The sequence below is a fragment of the Mytilus californianus genome, unplaced genomic scaffold (genome assembly GCF_021869535.1).
Source record: "Mytilus californianus isolate M0D057914Y unplaced genomic scaffold, xbMytCali1.0.p SCAF_8, whole genome shotgun sequence".
NCBI classification, from domain to species: Eukaryota; Metazoa; Mollusca; class Bivalvia; order Mytilida; family Mytilidae; genus Mytilus; species Mytilus californianus.
Window position 1 is genome coordinate 101467017 of NW_026262734.1, and position 15842 is coordinate 101482858.

Below are 15842 nucleotides of genomic sequence, written 5' to 3' on the forward strand. Positions count from 1 at the left end.
AAAATTTTGCATAGTTTGCATGTTAAAGTTGGTGTTATGTTATAATTAAAGGGGTAAAGACATTTTATCAAAATATGTTAACTGTATTTAATTATGAGGGATCTTGAAACAATACAGTCTGTAAACAAAATTATGTACCAGTATATGTTCCGGACCATATGATTTGCACTTTACACGAATAGTCATGACAAAGATGTCATTGTTGCGTGATTTATCAAATAAAGTGAATTTCATTCATACGTTAAAATTTAAGATAGTAAACACATTTTTACATGGTAATTATCGATTTTTTCGTACAAAACATAATATGTCGAAGTCGACTTTTTAAAATAACTAAATAAAAAATGTCTAAATGAACCGTTAAACAAGAATTTCTGGGTTTTTTTTTTCACAGGTACTTGGGGCATTGTCCCTTTTTTTCTTCTTTATTTTGCTGTTTAAATTTGTTTTCAGTAAATTAAAAGTTATCAAATATTTCCATTTTTTAAAAGTTATTTAATTTATTCATGTTCCTATTCCTCCAGTGTTTTGTACGTGTTGTCCCTTTATTCTTATGTGGAAAATAAGAATAGATGGGCAACATGTCTAAATACAGTTAGTATAAGATATTTTGAGAAGGTACATGAACCTAACGCCAGTTGTTTCATCCACAGAAGGAAAATTCGACAGGATAAAGACGCTTTTATTGACTCTAGCAAAGACAATATAACAGATACATCATGCTGCGGACAATACCACTTTACAACATAAAATAACATAGAATCATGTTGGAAATCCATACAAATAATAACCATACACCATGCATAAAATCTCTGAAGAAACACTGTCAAAATAATGATTACTATCCATATTGATCTGTGTTCACACTTGTTTGAATAAGAATACAAAAGGTGCACAAAAGTAGTTTATGGTTAAGATTGTGACAAAGGTTCAATAAATTGTTACGATGATTTAGTAGGAATTGCACATACAAAATTGGTACCCTTAATAACACAATGGCACCAAAAAGTAAATCAAACCAAACAAAAAACAATATAAAAGGTGTATAATGTCATATATATGCATTATATGGTAAGGATTCTGAGAAAGATTCATTAAATGTTCATTAGGGGCTTATAAATGTGCTTTTTTGCCAGATAGTGTTAAGGTATGACAAAGCCCATATCATCACAAAGTAAACCCTCCAGAATCATTTAGATAATAAAATGAATCAGGAGCTGCAAGAAAACATCATGTGAGTTAGGTTCTTTGAAAGGTTCATATAATTATGTCCAGTGGTTCAGGAGCAGCTGTTGATTCAAAAAGAGGACAGAAGCATAAACAAACGACGGACGGACTAACTCATAACTATATACTATCAGCTTTAGAACGCGAATGTACAATGAAATAGATCTGTACTTTGATAACTGACGTAATATATTATTTAGTACATATGACGTACCTCTTAATAATGATAATTCGATAGGATTTGCTTTGGTCAATTTTTTTTCTCTTTTGCTATGTTGTTGAATATGGGCTTCCAACCCCGCCACTGAATTGAATTGTCGCATTTATCCAATATCGATAGTTGAATTATCGATAATTTAACTATCTCTATTAAATAAATCCAATAATTCACTTGTACCAATGCACGAATCTATATACATGTATATCATTTATATATCAATCAAAATCATAGGTAAGATTGTAAAAAATAACATGACTTTTGTAAAGGTGATGCATTAGGTAAAAATCTCTACATGGAGAATGTAAACATATCACAGTTATGTGTGACCCCTGTGTTTTACTATAAACATTCGTGTTGCTCAATCTTCAGTTTAATCTTGGCCGGTGTGTTCTCTAGTCGTTTTTTAAATCGTCGGTGTGTCTGTTTTTCCTGGAATAATTGTTGTTTATAGCCCACTTAATATCTTACCCGTCTCAATGTTTGTTCTGCTTATGGTTTGTAAAATATGCAAGTTGTTGATTAAATGCCTCTTCATTCATTTGTGTATTGTACAATAGGAATAAAATGGGTTAAAAATAATAAAAGCGAAGAATTATAATTTGCTTTACAATATATGTTGAACTAAGAAATATGTTGTCATTTTCTGAAATCTGCAAATGTAAAATCAACATGTCAAATAACCAGAGGAAAAAGAAGTTGTGATGCACTGCGACTGAGTTTCAACGAAACTCGTGATACATAGATAGGTAATGGTTGTAAATAAGCATACATACAATTGTACTTGCGTTTCTCATACATGTATGTTAGAGTGGACTATTATTCGTTTTTACAACAAACGAAAAATGAGGAAATATTTAAAGTTGCTAACTTTTCATAGTTACAGAAAATAACTCTTTATAAATAACATAGTGAAGTTTTTGTTGTAATGCTTTCAACAGTTCGTGGAAATTGACATTTTTTATAAATTACATAATTATACTTTTAAATGTTAAACACAACAATCTTTCAATGTAATAAAAGAGTTTCACAGTTCATTTATTTGATAAAGAAAAGATGGCCTTTACTAAAATTACGATATCGTTCACAGAATTTGTGGAGTAGAATTGAATCTATTGTGCATGGATGAAAAATCTTTCCATATATTTTGATATAAAAGTGATACAAGCAATCTTAGGATATGTAAGTATACGTAACAATAATAAACCTGATCTATTGGTATATGACTGGAATGCTTGTAACATTATCTGTCTATTTGATAATTTTGACTTAAAGGACAAGTTGTGTGTTGAATTTCCACTGCCTTCCATTACATCTTCTTCCTTGTAGACAAAACGCATGTTTATCATACCAAATGATAAGCATGGTACATTTGCTGATGTTCTTTACTAGTTTCGTAGAATAATATTATATATTGAATACAAAATAGTTATACAAATTCATATGTACAATTAATACATGTACAAAAATGTAGCTTTATTTATGCATTTGTGAATAACATGCAAATGGAAGATACTATTTTGACTTTTTAAAATAGAATTCATGAATAAGAATTCAGAGGACAGTACAAAATATCAAATGAGGCAAATCCGAACAAATGATACATGCATCTCAATTAGGGAACATTTGGAACTTAAACTTTGGGATATATATTTTCTTCTTATGTGGAATATATCTTAACGTCACTGCTCTAATAAATTGTTTACTTGCATGTCTTTCATTATTGTCTTTACTTTTCATAAACGTATAATTCTATGGAAAATGAAAATCTTATCTGTCCGTTATTTGAAAACAACGCTTATTTGGTAGCCTCATGGGATAAATTTTTGAAGGCCTGCAAGTTACTTTTTCTTGATTAAGTTCACGAGATACATGTTAAAGGTTTAATCGCAATTATAAAATAGTAAGCACACAAGAGTAAACTGTTTAGGGCATGTTTTGACTTCCTTAACCATGAGAATATCGGGGTTGTAAAAAGGGTACTTGTACATCCAGTGGAGATAATTCAACCCTAGAGAAGAAAACTTATATTTTACAAATTTATTTACCGGTTGAAGTAGATATAACTGTCATCTTCGAGTACATAAAAATTACTACAACAAGTATTTCCCATGACTGCATGATCAATTGATATAAAAACAAATGCATGTAACATATCAATATGATCACATTATGCTTAAAAAGAGAAGTTTCTTCTGCATAATAGGCCCAGCAAAACAATAACCAGTAAAATTTAAGTACTTGTATACGTATTTCGTCTGGCTGCCATGCCTTTTCAAATCCGGATATCTTGAAATCATGTTGCAGTATGAAGTATATAATATCCTACACAGTGGCTGCTTGGGAGTGATTAATCATACCGCACAACCAACCTGTATCATTTTTTTTCAAAACGCTATGGATGCCATCACCCACTGCTGTATACTTGATCAAATTAGTATGTACATCATTCTATATATTTTCTCTTTATCAAAATTCTTGAAATGACCCGAGTACTGTTTTACATTTTTGTATAAATGGAAATGGAAAGGTGTTGCAATTCAATGTAATATTTTCTTATTTTATTATCTAAAAGCTAATACATTTCTTGATCTTTGCTAAAGAGTTCCATTTATTTAGCAACCAGTTAAGAGGAATTTGATCAATGAGCTCTTAAGTATACATGACCAAAATATTTGTGAATACCTATTTGTTACAGTGTTATTTTAAATGCATACAGAGACTTTGATACATACACATTATATACTGTCGCATTCATGTATGACCCATGATGTATCATTGTCATCAAGTGTTACCTAAAAAGAATTCTTTCCTCAAACATAACGTCTTCAATCATTTTGAGAATATATATTTCAACGATAAAAGCATATTTGATTCAACATGTTCAAGAGATAACGGTGCGCGATCGTATCGGTTGCTTTGGCTTTCGATTAAAATGATGAAGGTAGTTTGTACGGTGTTTAATGTCCTACACAGCAACGCTATGGTCTAAGTCCGACAATAACTTCAAAAAAGTATATTAGTATAGGGCATTGCACTTGAAAAACCAACTTAATTCAATGAAAAAATGGTTGACTTGATTGTAATTATTTAATTCAACCAAAGGTATACTTCTTTTAAAATAGCCATCTACTAATCCATTCAAATATTCATCTCTAACAGTTTAAATATAGATTAGGCGTCAAATGTACTTAAACACATACCACGTGCAATTAGCATAATTAGTATAGTAGAAACAAACAACAACAATACCTATTTAATAAAAGCCTTAACTCTTTTACAACAATCTTGCTCTGCAGCATGGGGGTTTAATGGTGTTTCGTTTTGCTACACCTTTAACTTTCTCTATGGATTTTTTTTTTTATACTTTTCACAACAGTATTGTCTGTTTTTCTTATGAATTATGATTATTTATTGCCCCCTATATATCTTTTCCCTCTGTTTCCTTTTTATTGTTTGAAATTCTTTTAGATGCTGCTCAAAACTTCATCTCGAACCTTTGTATTGAACAATAGAGTGAAAATGGGTTGATATGTTTGAAGTGAGATAATATAAAAGCCAGTATTAGTTGCTTCGACGTACCCACTCCGATAATTTATCCTACAATGTGTGTTGACCTAAGAATATGCAAACCAAAAATTACACTTTATATATTTCGTGAGTCTGAAGCGATTTTCAGGATTTATTGTCACACGGAACGCTCAACCCCCAACATTTCAAATCTAAGGATGTATAAATATCTAAATAAAAAGTCCAAAGGTGCCGTAAAAATATAGACAAATTCATCTAAGGTTACCTTTGCTTGAGGAAAACGTGAAAAACATAATAAACAGGAAGAAAAAGTTTGTTTTCCAATATGAATGATCTTCCGTGAAAGGGTATATTTTATGGTTTTACATAAATAGGTAAAGGCTTTGAAATATACATATTATAATTCGCAAACATATGTATTTATCAGTTTTTAGATGTATCAACACAATTGTTTTTTAATAGGGAAACATTCATAGTGACCGACTTGCTTACAGTAAATGAAAATGAAATGTTATGCATACCATTTCAACATCTGTTGTAATATTTTTCAACAGTTCGTGGAAATTGAAAATGTTTTCATCATATTCATAAAATCCCTATTTATACTTTAACCTGTTTAACAACACAATTACTCTACAGTGCATAGGTTTCTATAAACTGTTTCACGTATCGTTTATTGATGAAGAGAAAAATAATTTTCAAAGTTTTAATCGTCTTTCTTTGAGATTATAATAGTTTTTATCCGAATTTGTGTATCTTATATAGTGTAGAAACGATAGTAATGTGTAACATATGCTCAGAATTTTTCAAAGAAAAGATTTTTTTATGTAAATGATAGTCTTTGGCTATGTAAGTATATTCAATAATATGAGCGCATGATACGCCCGTCGCTTTTTCAACGAATAAAGTTCCATAACTCCTCAATGTCATATCAGAAATTTATATGAAAAAAAAATAAAGGTAGCTTATTCTAATAAATATAAACCAGTGACCAAACTTTAATGAAAACTCCTCAAAGCATTTTTGAGTTATTTTCCGAAAACTGGAAAAATAAATTCCCTTAACTCAGAAACGTAAAATCTAAAATTTATAAAAATCGAAAGGGAGCTTACGTCAATAGATAAAACAATTCGCGAAAGCTTCATAAAAATTGGTTTAAGCCTTTTTGAGGTATTGTCCGACATGTTGACATGGCATATGGCCGCATACAAAGTTATGTTAGTTGTTATGTGCCTCGTACAGATCTTTTGAGTTCGTACCACATCTCCGTATTTTTATATTGATTTCTTGTACCAGTTTCTGTCGATAGTGTGACATGTAGGACAAGTGTTGTGTGTAAAATTACAAGCCTGGTATATTTGGCGAGCTTTTAAACTAGTACTGTAGTATACATCGAGAATATCATATGGCTTTTTTCAATATCGCAAATGTATCAACCCGAGACACCAATATAATCCCAAAATCTCTGTACGAGGGATTATATTGGTTGAAGGTTGATACGATATGTGATATTTAAAAAGCCATATCATATACACTTTATTATATACATGTACCGCGAGTGCAACTTATTTAGATATTTTTCACGAGACATGACGTAATACATATTATGGGTTTGATAAAGCCTGTGTAACCGTAACTGATATCGATTACGTGACGTCATACGGATTAGGGGTTTGCTAGAGGGGTTTGCAACCGTGGCTGATATCGATATTATCACGGATGGCTGATACAGCACGATTGTCATTGGTTGTATTTCACATACAATTTACCACTAAGTATATAATAGAACAATATATTAGATACAGAAAAATACTAAATATTTTACACTGTTGACGCTCATGTGAATTAAAGATGATATATTATTTTTCTTATAAAGAATATTCATAAATCAGAGGTCAAAGGACAGACACAAAATTAAATCAAACCAATAAAAACAAATTCTGCATGAATGTACAAACAACACAGGATGTATGCAAACTGGGAACATCTGAAACAAATTTTAAGAACGCATATAGAGTTATCTCCCTTAGTCAATAATTATTTTTTACTAATATATATGTTTTAGTGATAAAGTCATATTCTAGAGCTTTTCTTGAATGTCTCTTTGCATTGCTCTGATATAGTTTAGTTGAATGTCTTTCATAAGTGTCATTCCTAATCAAAAACGTACAATTTGATGAATAATGCAAACCTCATGTATCTTTTTTTTCCAAATACTATTTATTTGCCAGCCTCAACATGCTCAATGGATTAATTTTCGAAAGTCTTGCGTAGATAGTAAACATATGTGTGTCGAATTATCTGTGTTTAGTTCTTGTGATAAAAGATTGAACTATAATAAAAAAAAATAGTAAGCAATCCGAAAAAAAGTAATGCAAATCTGACAAATTTATTTATAGAAGTAACTATTATGACTTTTATCTTCGAGTACATAAAATAAATTGTTTAAGTATGAAACCTGACTGCATAGTCAAGAGATAACAGAAAACAAACGCATGTAACATACTGAGATGATAACGTTCGTATTCTATGAACATTTGTTTTCTGCACAATAGTCCTAGACAGAACCAGTATATACAAAATACGTGTATGACTATTACTCCTGACTGCTATGTCTTTATTCTAGTCATGACATGTTAGGTGACATACTAATGGTACGGTCTTTTATAGCTTGCTATGCGGTATGGCTTTTGCTTATTGTTGAAGGCCGCACAGTTGCTAAAAACTACAGAATTTTTTTCTCCAGCTGATATTTTTCTCATTCAATCTCACCACATCTTATCTTATAATGATCGTTTATAAAAGTGGTTCTGATATGATGTTTTTTTAATAAACTTCAGCAAAATCGTCCTATTTCTCAGCTACAAGTTCAGATATAGGCTAACACAAATTTGATTGATGACCTTTTAAATATACATGACCAAAATCTTTATAATTTCCACTCTATTACATTGAAATATGAAATACATACTGCGACTAGGATATTTGTACATCGCATTTACAGATAATCAATAACATATCATTATCATTATCATCAAGAGGCAATTTCCTACCTCCAACTTTGGATTATTTAACATCTGTATTATCCGTTTAGTAGTCATAGTAAACCTCCAAATTGAATAAGGAATGCAAAAGGGAAGTAAATAGACATTCTGTTCAAGACCCAAGATGCACTATTGTTAAACGTGGGGAAATGTACATAATCATCTATCGTGTCGAGTTATTTTTGATGATAATTAGAGAATAATACATAGTAAAATCCGTATCACATGCTGTATCAACCCGAGTAACCAATATTAGCCAGAGGGCCGAAGACCCGAGGGCTAATATTGGTCGATGGTGATACAGCATGTGATACGGATTTTACTATGTTTTAATCACTTTATCATATATTTATACATAGGACTTTAGGTTTTTTTTTAAATCGAAGTCTTCTTCCGAAAATTATATTGGTTGAGGATTGATATAGCACCATATATGGATTTGACATCACACATTAGGCAGACCTAGGGCTGACTTTTAAGTTTCACTCTTGGACCAGTACTGCAACATCACCACATTTTCATTAAGGCTCGTAAATGAATGTGCCAGTGAGTATGGTCCACCACCAAAATGACAATGTAAACAAGTTAAACTTGATGTATTAAACAGTATTAGTTCTCAGTACTTCATTTTAACTAAAATGTGTGCTTCGTTAGCAATAACGGTTCATCTAGTGTTGTTGATGTCTATTTACTGTTTAATGTTGATTGAATTGATAGTTTAAATAAATAGAATAAATGTGTAACATGTATTTTGTTATTTAACTAAAGATCCATGCATATCACCGTAGATAAAATTTACCAGTATACATTAACATACAAATTGTTGCATGCATGGTGAAAGATATCTGGTATCCCCTTCAACGAACATCATGTGTTAGAACAAACCTGTTTTCTTCTGGTTCTCATGCAACATTGAACATCTACACCTACTCCTCAAAATTACAATTTAAAAACACAAATAAGAATTCATAATATACTCTATAAATGATTTCATATTAAAAAATATTTTCTTTGACTGGCCCCCAAAAAACACAAAATTTCAAATGGAAAACATGTATTTAATTCTAAGAAATCTTACAGCAGTTTCAGGTCATTGTGGCCACACAATTAGTTGTTGATGATAAGGTCTGAAAGTTTAACAGTGGAATATAAAAAAAGTAGCATTATGAGGTGCCGATTTGTCTAGGTACTGATTTGTCGTTATACCAAACTGTGTTCTTGAGTGCCAAAATGTTTTTCACGGATGCCAAATTGTCTTGGCGCCGATTTGTCTCGGTGCAGCCAAAGTGTCTATAATTCGTCCATGTTATGCCGCAGTCCATTGATAGAGGAAATGTGAGGGAAAAAAACATTTTTATATCTCTGAGATGATCAGTCTTTTTTCTTTGTTTTAAATTATACAAACACAATCAGAATAAAACGAAGTCCGATACATGGATATGAACAAATTTCAGGAATGACTGAAATAAATTCTGTTTTTCTCCCATTCCCATCCCCACTGTTTGCAGACTGCGGATTAAACCTCTTGTTGTCGCTAATTAAACGTGGTTACTTTCATATCATGCAAGGAAATACAGCAACTGGACGTCATATGTCAATCCCTGATGACGTTACATTAGAGACCTATCGAAGAAAAACACTTTTCTCTATATTTTTCGGTGTTTTATTTGAAAGCGATGCGGAAATGAACAAGTGCTTGCATGAACAAGACATGATTGTAACAGGATGCTGTTACGAAGTCTCCCAAACGAAACTCCCATAATTCGTAATTATCAGGGTCGCCTGACATTGGGCAAAGTCCAGTGAAAATTTGTTTGGTCCAGTAAAGTTATATGCATTAGTGATGCCTGGGGACTAACCCTGTATATCATTCAAATCATCTTGGCATGACAAACCAGAATATATATGGTTTAGGGGTGGGGATCTCGACCATTTACAAGATACTAGATCATTGGGGGTGGGAAAAACCCCTGGGGACTGACCCTATACGTCATTCAAATGTTCAAGACATGACGAACAGGAATATATATGGTTTAGGGGTGGGGAACTCGACCATTTTCAAAAAAGTAGAACATTGGGGACGGGGGGAATTCCTGGGGACTGACCCTATACGTCATTCAAATGTTCGAAGACATGACAAACAGGAATATATATGGTTTGGGGGGGATCTCGACCATTTACAAGATATTAGAACATTGGGGGTGGGGAAACCCCTGGGGACGGACCATATATGTCATTCAAATGTTCGAGACATGACGAACAGGAATATATATGGTTTAGGGGTGGGGATCTCGACCATTTAAAAGATATTAGAACTTTCTCAAATGGCAGGGTGACCCCTGGGGACTAACTCTGTATATCATTCAAACCATCTTCGCATGACAAACCAGAATATATATGGTTTAGGGGTGAGGATCTTGACCACTTACAAGATATTAGAATTTTCTTAAATGGCAGGGGTTGGTGGTGACCCCTGGGGACCAACCCTGTATATCATTCAAAACATCTTTGCATGACAAACCAGAATATATATGGTTTAGGGGTGGGGGTCTTGACCACTTACAAGATATTAGAACTTTTTAAATGGCAGGGGGACTAACCCTGTATTTCATGTAATGTGCTTTATCATTTAGAACATTTTCAATTCAAAAGATTGTGTCTATCACAAACGGTTTTCAATTGATAATCATTTAAAAATTAAAAAAAAAATAAAATCCCATAGGGATCTATAGTAAAACCCTCCTTTCTTTTTGCCCCTAAAAGTACCCCTTTATAAACTTGTCAAGTTAAAATTTAAAAGTGGCGGAAGAAGAAGAAGAAGAAGAAGAAGAAGAAGAAGAACTGAGCAAAACCAATAAGTCTTCCCAAACTTCGTTTGGGAGACTTAATTAAATATATGCCACATGTGTTCCTCCTGTGGCAAGAGGGTTAACATGTCCGACATTGTCGTCTTCTGAAATTTCAAGCGGATAACGACTGAGAAGTTCGGAAAGGGGTAAGAAACTAGGTATGCGATACGATACGTGGTATGCGATACGGGTTTAGCTATGCGATACAGGGTATGCGATACAGGGTAGATGATACAGACTGGAGAAAAGAATCTTTACTAAATATACAAAATTTCTGTATTTAGTACTTAATTTATGATAAATGTATTTATTAATCTAAATCTACTAGTCTAGTATTTCATTCAGGAAGAGAAAATGGAATGAACAACGCAAAATATTCCTTCTTTGTGCTATTGATACAAAAACAAAGGTTCATGATCGTACCCGTTGGCTTTAATTCAAAATGATAAGGATCGATTGTACGGTAATGTTCTACACAGCAACGCAATGCTCTAAGTCCTACAGTATCTCTATCAATATATTTTGGTATAGAACATTGCATTTAATATGAGGAAGGCGCTACCTTAAATGCCAGCTAACCAAGCCAATAATTCACTATGTCCCTACATATAGTTTTTGTCTAAAATTGTAAAAAAAAAAAAGGCTTGTTGAGTGATATTTTCAAGTTTAGACTATCACTATTATATATATCTTACACTTTCTAATGCCCTAAAACAGAACTGTCAACAAATGAATTTTCCTCTGAGGAATTTTCGGTACTTTTAACATGCAGAAACAAAAAGTACTCACCATTCATTCATCAGTCCAGTTGAGCTTGTACAAATGCACATATTGTATCACCATTTCAGATTAGTGGTATTCTAGAAATCAAATAGCGTGAAATTAGAAAATGCATGTTAACTATAACACATATCTGTATCGCAATTGACTTGGAGATTTGCCTTTTTAAAATAACATCTCAAACATGTCAAAAAAGGAGCAAGTTCAAATAAGGATTTTTTCATATAATAAATTATAAAGTACCAAAATTACCTAAAATATTAGTATTGAATTGAATACCTCGTATAAAATATTCTCGACATAAAAATATTAGTATTGAATTGAATACCTCGTATAAAATATTCTCGACATAAAAATATTAGTATTGAATTGAATACCTCGTATAAAATATTCTCGACATAATATTGAACTGATTTAGTTGTAAATTATATAAATTGACAAAATTAACCTAAATAGTACTGTCAAGCTGCAAGTATAAAATAGTCTCGACATAATATTGAACTGATTTAGTTGTAAATTAGACAAAATATTAACCTAAATAGTACTGTCAAGCTGCAAGCTTTAATTCACGTTTCTCAAAACAAGTGTCAGATATTGCAAGAAAAGGAATTATGAATTTCAAATTTGTAGTATTTGTTTAATTCATGCTTTTGTCGTGACAGTAGCAAGAAGCAAAATATTAAAAGAATGGACTAAACATTAAAAAAAATAAACACCAGTAACAAGCAGTCATGAAAATTAAAATTCACAAACATTGTCTCGTGAATGGCATATCAGAACTTTAAATGCTGCCTGTCTAAAAAAATCATAATGGCAATACAACTCTTGTCTGTGTGTCAACTTCTGTAATGTATTAACATGATTTAGTCTGATATGCCTCAAATGTCTGAAACTGTTAAATTGTATCATGCAATGAAAATACTTCAAATGTTTCTTATAGGAACAAATTCAAACAAGGAACTGGATAATAGATTTTTGTTGGAGTTAAGCTACAATATTTATAAATGTACATTGAATAGACAACTTAATTGGATAGTGTTTTGAATGGTTAAATAAAAAAGATTACTGATTTTCTGCTTTTGAAGACTATTCTACTATAATATATATTGAAATTGAACTTTGTTTAACAAATGTTTAAGATTTAAGTTGATATGATATAAATGTTTTCTTCAAAAAAGTTGTTACATGAAGGTTATTATTTACTGAAGTTCAATGTACATTTTTAGTATTTGTATTGAGAACTCTAAAAAAAAAATCAGTTTTCACTTACTTTATAAATGGTTCATATTGGTGAATTAGCAAGGCAAGTTTTCTTTTTGATATCAGTAGGTCCTCAAGGTAGGGATGGTTTTTTTTACTTTTTAGTTTAAAGTAGTGGCTTTATATTACATGTATTACATGTATTTTTTCTTACATTGTATATTTTAAACAAATTCAAATCACTTTTTTACTGCAGTTTCAACGTTTTTTTTATCAATTACAAAAAGAGAGAATAATTAGTTTGATAAGGTTAGCGACTTTCATGTCACCCACCTTATGTTTAATAAATATTTATGGATTTATATTTTATTTTATTACAAACAGAGCTTTATTTTTTTTGTATTTTAAGGTTAAGCAATGTCACAATGCATAGTATACTTATCATTAAAAAAGTGGACTGTAAGATGGAAAGACCTTTAATTTTAAAACACAGTATACACAGCTAAGAATTATTTTTTCTATTAAAGAAAAAAATAATACAAATTCTGTTTTGCTTACATTAATTTTTTTTCAACTTTGAAAAAAAAAGATAAAACATTGTATAAGATAAGACCACACACATATCACAGACATAAATGTGTAAATGTTTTTTCTTAATTAACTATTTTCTCTTATCATATCAAAACACTAATTTCAGATTATATTTGAAAACAAAACAATAAGAAAACCAATAATTTTAACAAAACAACATCTTCCTGGAATATTTTAATGTTTTAACAACCCTTTTGAAATCCCAGCTTTCCATATTCTTCTCATCATCTTTCTCTACCTCAACATCTAAATATTGACTTGGCATGTCATTTGTATCATTCATAATGGACTGGCATAAGGCAAAATACTATTTGTATGCCAATTCCATATAAGGATGAACTCCATCATACTAATCCTTATAAATAAATCTGGACAATATTTTGAGGGTTTGATGTGTTCCTCCTTTCTTCATATGATTTTTATTATGTCCTTATCCCATCTTACAGTCCTGGTATTGTTCATTTGATTTATTGATGAAATAAAAGAATTTACAGTCATAACATCTTCTTCAAGTTTTTTTTTGTTCAGCATTTATTTGTGTACTATCTGCTTGACTGAATGAAATTGAAATGTTTTTTAATAGAGAAACAGGAAGTAAGGTGGCAAATTTCAACATTACATTATAATCTTGAAATTCAATCACTGTTTGTCTTTCAATTCAGTCTGCAAATTGTCAACCTTTTCTTCTGAGCTTGTTTCAATATTATAATTTAAAATGTAACCTGCAGAAGGAAGATTGGTTTTTGTGGTTAGGTTACATATTCCCCCAGCAATCATCACAATTATATTAGAGTCTTCTTCCACTGGAAGGACGTTTATTTGATTTATAAGTTTAATGCATATTTGGGAAATAGTTTTCCCTGGACAAATCTCAACATGTGTACTCCAGGTTGCAGGAAATATGTTATACTGTTCTACATACTCCTGCAAATACTTCCCTCCGGAATCTGTACCAATAAGGATATGATGCATTCTAGGGACAAAGAAAAAATGATTTTAAACCACAAATAAAGTTTTGCAAGAATTACCTTTCCTTCATTAATAAAAACTCAAATTTTAGACAGTCATTAGGGAATTTCAATAATTAATTGAGCATTATAAGATAATTCAATGTTACTGACTTCAGCAATAAACCTTATGCTGTGGGACCCGAGGGGATAATAAACCTGATGCTCTAGGATCTGACAGGGTAATAAACCTGATGCTTTGAGAAAATTAATGTGGTAAATATGCTTGATACAGAATTGTTTTGTTTATCTATTAAGAAATACTATTTTAGGTTAGCGATTGTCACATCACTCATCTTAATGAAACCTGACATATGGAAATAAATATGATGCTTTGAGAAACGACTTATAATAATGTGGTGTATATGACAGTCTAGATTTATTTGGTTTAGCTTTTACAAAATTATAAATACTACTTGAGGTTAGTGATTGTCACATCACCCACCTTAATAAAACATATTTTATACCTGATGCTCTGAGACCTGACATTGCAATAAACCTGATGCTTTGAGAAACGACTTATAATAATATGGTGTATATGACAGTTTAGAATTGTTTGGTTTAGCTTTTACGAAAATTAGAAATACTACTTTCGGTTAGTGTTTGTCCTATTGCCAACCTTAATGCCTAATATTATTTTATAACATAATGTTGTTTGAGTCAACAAATATCACAATTAAGACATATATCCTATATATGGAAAGTAGCTTGACCCAATAGAAATAAAATTATTTTGCTGCTGCCGTACCTTTTTATTTTTTCCGTATCTATGACAATTTGATGTAAAATTCAATTTACCAAAAAGAAATTCCTGTATATATATATATAGTCAAACAACTGTGTAAACTCAGTATTCACAGTTGTATTAATTGATTTATCTCTCTTTGTACCACTACTTACTAAATTAAAATTTAGATTTCAACTTAAAAACAGTAAAGACATAGTTATATGAAAATAACTTACATCTGAGATGCAATTATTTATGTTTCATTAAAATTATTATCAACACCAAGGATTTCAAAATGGTGAACTTAACGTATTTACCATAATATATTTTAGAGAATTTTTTTTTGCTTTCAAGCCTAAGTAGCATAACTTATACATGTTAAAAGGATATCAAAATTAATGTATTAAAATGCAGAAAAAGTTTTTAAAAATACTGTAATAAATCATTATACTTTCAAATTGAGTGTTTGTCAAAAATGTGTAAGTACTGATGAGGCTAGCGATTTTCACATCAGCCACCTCATACATGTGATGAACGATCAATAAATATAATTAAGAATATGTTAATAAAGCATCTCACCTTATATAAATGATACATTTTCATTAAGTTAGTAGCTGCATTGCCTATTATAGTTTCATAGAATATATAAGATGCACACAAAAACTCAAT

At 31.0% G+C, this 15842-nt stretch overlaps 1 protein-coding gene across 1 annotated transcript in view; it reads left to right on the top strand.

The window, feature by feature from the left end:
* The first annotated feature begins 2478 nt into the window (after positions 1 to 2478).
* The window catches only part of LOC127710754 (NAD-dependent protein lipoamidase sirtuin-4, mitochondrial-like), a 37596-nt gene continuing 24232 nt past the window's right edge, over positions 2479 to 15842 (top strand). Inside the window, exon 1 of the mRNA XM_052216716.1 lies at positions 2479 to 2626. The gene's annotated coding sequence lies outside the window, so the exon portion shown is untranslated. The remainder of the gene's footprint in view (positions 2627 to 15842) is intronic.